The sequence below is a fragment of the Curcuma longa genome, chromosome 1 (genome assembly GCF_044706935.1).
Source record: "Curcuma longa cultivar G26 ecotype Majalengka, Jawa Barat chromosome 1, ITB_CL_G26_1.1, whole genome shotgun sequence".
In the NCBI taxonomy this organism is placed as follows: Eukaryota; Viridiplantae; Streptophyta; class Magnoliopsida; order Zingiberales; family Zingiberaceae; genus Curcuma; species Curcuma longa.
In genome coordinates, this window is record NC_133861.1 from 26,442,912 (window position 1) to 26,449,839 (window position 6,928).

The following is a 6,928-nucleotide window of genomic DNA, read 5'->3' on the forward strand; positions in this document are numbered from 1 at the left end:
CATATCCAAAAATAGCTTCACAATAAACAAACATAATATATAAATATGATTGAATCTTTTGGAGATCTAAATCCAAGATTAATATGCAACTATTCTTTTCCTATATTGACAAATATTAAAACCATGTATGGATATAATTCTCATTTCGACAAACTGCCTACAAGATGAAAGCATATGGAAAAAAACCAAAGAAATATATTTTGGCTGATCAACAGGGCATTTATCTTAAAAATTATCGACATTTTGGCGACGAAAAGAAATTCTAAAAATGGTCAATAAAAGTCAGTACAACAACAACAACAACAACCAAACATTATCCCACTAAGTGGGGTCAATAAAAGTCAGTAATTTTTTATATGTTAGATCTTGGAAGTTACACTAAATAGTTACCTCTGTTAATTGAAGGCATTCAGGATAATAAAGGATGTGTGTAAGTAAACAAACCATGTTCAAGCGCTTCACTGTCAACTTTGCATCAAGTAAGGGGTGCCTATATTTCTTGGAGAAACGTTGTTTCACAATTGACAAACGACCCACAAAAGTTGATTTGAACACCCTCTGAAAAGAGCTAATACGCATCAGATATTATATAAACACAAAAATACAATGCACAAAGTGCACTAGTACTGACAGCTTCTGCCCCCTGTTTCACAAGGAAACCAAAGGCTTCATTTTCAACTCCCTGAATGTCCATATCCATAATACACAAGACTGGAAGACCTGATGATAACAAAGAATAAGATATAAGTGAACTTACTGTTGTTTGGTCCAAATAAGTTGATTCACATGCCATTCAACACAAGTTGTCATTTCAGCACTGATCCAAAGAACATAAATTGTGATGAAATGTTTCATTTTTGATTTTCAGAATGAGCATTTGTCATTAGGGGGGGGAGCCAAATGGATGAATAAGAAGGCGAACCTCACAGCTAAGAATAAAACATCACTAAGAGAATAAAGGTATTAATCCAAAAACCGTTTGATATATGGAATTATATGTGGTTTCTTTCAAAATGACAATAACACTTGTGCTATTCCTCATAAAATAATAAATGACTTAATAAAACTAATTGATTTTTTCTAAAAATCAATTCAACTATTCTAAAAAGTCCCTAACTATTTCTAGAAATATAACCGAGTTAAAAAAATTTGATGACTTAGACAACTTTTAATCTTTTCAATGATATTTTAAATAGGTTTAAAATCCTAGGTGCATTAAAGCGTCATGTTGTATACAAGTGCAAAGTGGAGGCACCATAGATGTACAATAATTATTATTTTTTAGAAAAATAATTTAATGCTTTCCTAGACATAGGATAATGTGATTATGAATTTGTGCACATGTTATTCCATAATTTAAAAGGTGTTTGAAGAATAATAACTATTAAATTGCTAAAATAGTTTGTTCTAGTCCTCATATGAGTATAGTGTGGTTAATATATCTCACTACTAAAATTTAGATCTCACTAATATCTAGTAATAGTTATAGTGTTTTTGCTTATCATGCCTATTTAAATACTAATAATTATAATTATAAAAAAACAATGCAACAATATAATGCAGGAAAAAATATTGTGAGGTGGAACTATTGGCAACTTCAACGTATGTTAAAAATCATCTACATGTCTAAAGAGGTGTTGGCTACCGTAAACCCAACTCGAGTAGAACTCAAAGGCAAACCTCTATGGATAGAGGCTTATCGAGGAGGTCTCGAAAGGAGGAGCATGATCAACATGAACATATGAGATGAATAATCGAGTGAAATGTATTTTGGCTTTTAGATAGAAGTTATTTAGGATAAAGTTGATGAATTTGCTTGAGGTCAAGCAAGATCAATTTTGATTGCAGTTGATTAATTAGATCCAACACTGTAGTCAATTGTCAACTTGTTTGAGAACGAACACTTCTTTGTTCTGGCTTGAGCCAATAGACTTGAGTCGACTAATATCTAAGTTTGAATTTGAAATTGACCAAGAACGACTACATAACTTTATCTATGCAGGATAAGCTCATGGTAGAGAATGTGAGTCGACTAAAACCATTTGGAATCAATTATAACCTTATTAACGGTAAAAAAAATCAAAAGTTTATCTAAGATAATCAAATAATGACATAGTCGTCTGAAAATTGGGTCCAAGTTAAAGGTTAAACTAGAGGAGTCGATAAGAACGCGGTTAAGTTGACTAATAAAAAAAATTGATAGTAGGTTTGAGTTGACTAATTGAGTAATAGTTGTGGTGAATAGGGCTCCAAAATTGATGAATCAAGCAACTAGTTGGAATTTTCAATCGACTGTTAGTCATGTGCTTCGTTTTATAAATATCGAGCGAAGGCACTTTGAACATTGAAGTCTTGATCACGTCTATATTGCTCCGTTTTGTGCACCTATTTATTGGTATTCTATGATCTAAAGTGTTTCACTCTAAACCAATGAAGGTTCTTTGATCAAGTTATTTTTATTATAATTTATCTTATCCTATATTGTTTATTTGTAAAAACAAAACTAGGAGGTTTCTCCACCTCTTAAAAGGATAAGTATATTTGATTACTGATTCAAGGAACAAGTCATAGGTCATAAAATAGAAGCCTAGGGATTTCTAAACCACGTAAAAAGATCCGTGTTAACATAATTTATTGTTAATTTTTCCGTTACATTACTTCTAATAGTTGAACTACTATCATATTGCTACTAAGCCATTGCATTTGCAAGAGCAGCGAGAGATTTGAAATTACATATTACATCTATTCATCCCCTTTCTAGATGCACAACACTCTCATCATCTACAACAAAAGCTATAACTTTCTTCTTTTTTTTCTTTCTTTTTTTGCATTTAGGTTAGATTGTTAATGTAGTCCTATTTCACAGAAGCAGCCATCCAATTTAATGGTAGATAAGTCAAAAGATTTCTTACCATTGATGTCCAAAGGTGAGTTATAGGGGATGATTTTAAAATATACCTTATTTTGTCGTGGTTGTTAACGTGCAAAACTATGGCATGAAGACTGTTTATAATTTCTATGAACCAGACATGTATATGGTTAATCATTTTTCCATCCTTCATTTGGAATTTTTGCAGTTGCTCGATGAGGAGGTATGAGTTTGATGTACCTTCATGAAGTTCAAGAAGCTTATCCATTAGATCCTTAGCATTATTAAAGGGCTCAACTAATTTAGAGAAGGCCCACAATGCAAAACAAGAATAGCTTTTGTGTTTACTTGTGCCTCCTTTGCTTAATTCATCCATAGCTTGTATAGCAGAGGTTCTTCGAGCTCATCAATGGGAGTTGTCCATGACAATCCAATTCTTGAATTATGTCATTAAGAAATATTGCATTATAGATTTAAAATATGAAAAGTTTGCCTATCAAAGAATAGAAGTCGAGAACAAAGGTTGAGCCATGTTGTAACCCTCTTAGAGCATCATTTATAAAATAAAATTTTAATTCTACTATGTCGATTGTAAGTCCACTCAAAGCTAAACAACTCTGATACAACTTGTTGAGAACATCATGCGTTTAAAAGAAGATTGATAGATGCAACCTTCAAATTTCTTTTGTTGCTCTTGTAAATGCAGAGACTTACTCAACTATCTACGTCATCAGTCAACTCATTTGAATAGATTTGGGACCGATCTTCCGACAATTGACATTAGTCAACTATCTATACCATCAGTCGACTATCTATATCATTAGTCGACTCATTTGGATACATCTTTAATATTTTCACCATTGTCAATATTTTAATTGACTTGAAATACTTTCAATCGACTCATATCCTATACCACAAGCTTCTTTGGCAAAAAAAAGTCATCTAAGTGTTCCTAATCAATTTCAAATTCAAAGTTAGATATAAGTCAGCTTAACAGTCAACTTGGGCAACTTCAGTTAACTATTTGACCATTTAGTAGACTCAAGTCAAAATATAGTGGACTCAAGCAGAGAGAGCTCTAACCGTGCAAGCATGTGTAGCTCGGACCGTGCCAAGCACAGGCACCTCGGACCGTCCTAAGCATAGGCAGCTTGGACCATGCCAACCACATGCAACTCGATCCATGCCAAGCATGGGCAGCTCGAACTATGCCAAGCATGGGCAGCTCGAACCATGCCAACCTATTCTGATAATTTTGATCGTTCCAACTGCCAAGCTTGAGCTAATATTGGTGGTGCCAATTTAGATTCACATTTTACAATTTGTTGTGGTTGGGCAATTATCATGCCAACAACAATAATTATTTTTAAAATTACTAAAAAATAAACTTAAAATAAATATTAGTAAATTTATTATTATTATATACAATAATAATCAAACTTTTATCACACTAAGTGGGGTTGGGTATATGGATCATCCTACGTCATTGGACACGATCTCCTACTATATCCTCATATATATTTGAATGAATTTTATCCTATTTTATCGTTACTAATCAAGTCTTGCTTGGTGTCTCTTAATTAATTTGTATATTTGTCAAAATCTTACATCACTTAACTGGAGCATTTATTAGTCGTCTAAGTATATAATTTATATCATCATAGACACATCTTTCAAAGTTTTCTCTCAATAATAAGTGCAGTCCTAACTTTCTCTCTAATATTCTCATTTCTTATTTGTCCATCCGCGTACATCTACTTTAACATTTTTATCTCTACGACTTTCATCTTCTGCTCGTGTAATTGACTTATAATCTAGCATTCAACTTCATATAACGTAGTAAGCCTAACTACTATTTTGTAAAACTTCCCTTTAAGTTTTAAAAATACCTTACGATTATAAAGAACACCTTACAAATCCCTCCATTTCAACAATCCTGCTTGTATTATATGTAAAACTGCTCTATCAATCCCTTCATCCTTTCGCAAAAACAATCCTAGATACTTAAAGCTCTCAGTTAAAAGTAATTTATCATCTCCTATCTTTATAATTATCTTGCTATGTCTAATATTATTAAACTTAAATTTCATATATTCAATTTTTACTCTACTAAGCTTAAAACCTTTTACCTAGACTGTTTCCTGCCAAATCGAGCTTAGCATTTACTTCTTCAAGTATTTCATCATCCAAAACAATATCATCTGCAAATAATATGCACCATACTAACATATCTTAGATGTGTCCTCGATATAACACTATCTTTATAGGAAATGATTCAATTAATTCATGTGGAATCTTCACTCTTATAGCATTATTATTATATTATTAAAAATATTTTATATATGATACTAATTCAATTGGCTTGGGTTCACTACCCCATGCATTATAGGTTCACTTTTGGTACCGAGCTCGACCAAGCCCATTTTCATCTGGATCGGGTTGGTTGTGGCCTAGTCTAGTTGACACCTCGAGCAATATAAGACATGGATGTTTTATTTCCACTTCCTACATCTTCTATTTGCAAACATTTGCTTCTCTATTGATTAATCAATTCTGAAAGAATGATTGTTTCATTACTGCCAGCAAGTTTATACCAAATGAATATGTTTTCTTTATTTTTTGATCTATTTAATTGATAAGGAAACTATGGAGCTTTATTCAGTATCTTAATGTCATTATCTCTATACCACAGGGTTGATGCATCATTTCCTTATGTGACATTGAACTCCAAGTCTGGTACATGCATACCAGTAAAGCCCAAGGACTATCTTTTGCAACAAGTATCTATCTCAACCCACCTTTCAAACTTAATTGTCTAAATGAGCTACTCTACAGAAATAAATTGCTTTTCTTATGTATGTCACATAAAATTATACAGAAGTGTTTGAACTAGGATGATATCAATAGCATACAACATACGGCGTTCTGAATGGGAAAAAAAAGGGAAAAAAAAACTAAGGATCAGGAATATCAATACTAAGAGGTTTGGTAAGAAAATCATTAAACTTTTGTTAGGAGAACTGTTATTATCAAGCACTGGATACGGTAGTCGTAATTGTTATATGTTTTTAAGTATATTCAGTGACTACCAAACCCCCTATCAAGCATTTGATTGTTTAGGGCAGTAATGATTTTAGGAAAACAATTACACTGATCTTTTGTCCCTACCTAGATACAGTGGGAATAATATTGACAACTTCTCTTTCCCTTGTAGTGCTTGATACTGATAAAGTACTTTTAAGTTAGGAGGTGTTCATTCAATTCCCTCCATCAAATTGTCCATCCTTTGTATAAAATATAATTAGAAGTTTTTCTCTATCAGAAGTTCTAATCTCCTGAAAATATACTCTCAACTAAGTGATGATCAACGTATAGGAGGAAAACATTAAAGTGGGAACCAAACATGTGACCCCCAAAATGGGGAGCAGCACGGTACCTGAAGTGTCTTGTAGGGAAGCAAGTTTCCTTGGCAAATGACGACGTATGGACTGTAGAAGGGGGGAGGACTGAGACGAACCTCCAGGAGACCTTGAAATTTCGGGAACGGGTCGACCGACGGCGTGCGTCGATCGCAGGGGACGAACGAGAATGAGAATAGATTAGGGCTTAGGTGTGCTTTAAAAGTAGCGTTTATTACCAGGTTATTATACGAGCGTTTAAATTATAATTTATATTTACATAGATCAAATTCATTAATTTATTAAATTTTTTATTTTAATTTTAAAATTTAAAATAAATAAATAAACTTTTTCAATTCGTAAATCAACTCAAGTTCGTGGACGAATCCACGTAGGTCATCGTGAGCCTAAGTAAGTTAATCTATTTGAACACATCTTAAAATGAATTGATAAAATTATAACGTAATTTATCTAAATTATTTAGTTGGGCGGACCACCGTGGATCTAATCTAAATTGACGGCTTTAAATATTAGTGATAGATTAAAATTTAAAATAAATAAGTGTAAAAAATAAAATATTATTTATATCAGGTAATATTAAATTTCAATAATTAATTTGTTGAAGTCGGAAGCTTTGTAATTGCTAGAAGTTTGATACGAT

The 6,928-nt window shown here is 32.5% G+C and overlaps 1 long non-coding RNA gene across 2 annotated transcripts; it reads right to left on the reverse strand.

Moving 5' to 3' along the window:
* Positions 1 to 469: 469 nt before the first annotated feature.
* LOC141825058 (uncharacterized) lies at positions 470 to 6,462 on the reverse strand. 2 transcript variants are annotated; one of them, XR_012601483.1, is made up of 3 exons: positions 6,306 to 6,462; positions 632 to 720; positions 470 to 558 (listed from the first exon to the last, which is right to left on the reverse strand). It is a non-coding gene; the product is annotated as an uncharacterized LOC141825058 (long non-coding RNA). The 2 variants fall into 2 exon arrangements; XR_012601481.1 differs by having other exon boundaries at positions 470 to 720.
* Positions 6,463 to 6,928: the final 466 nt, after the last annotated feature.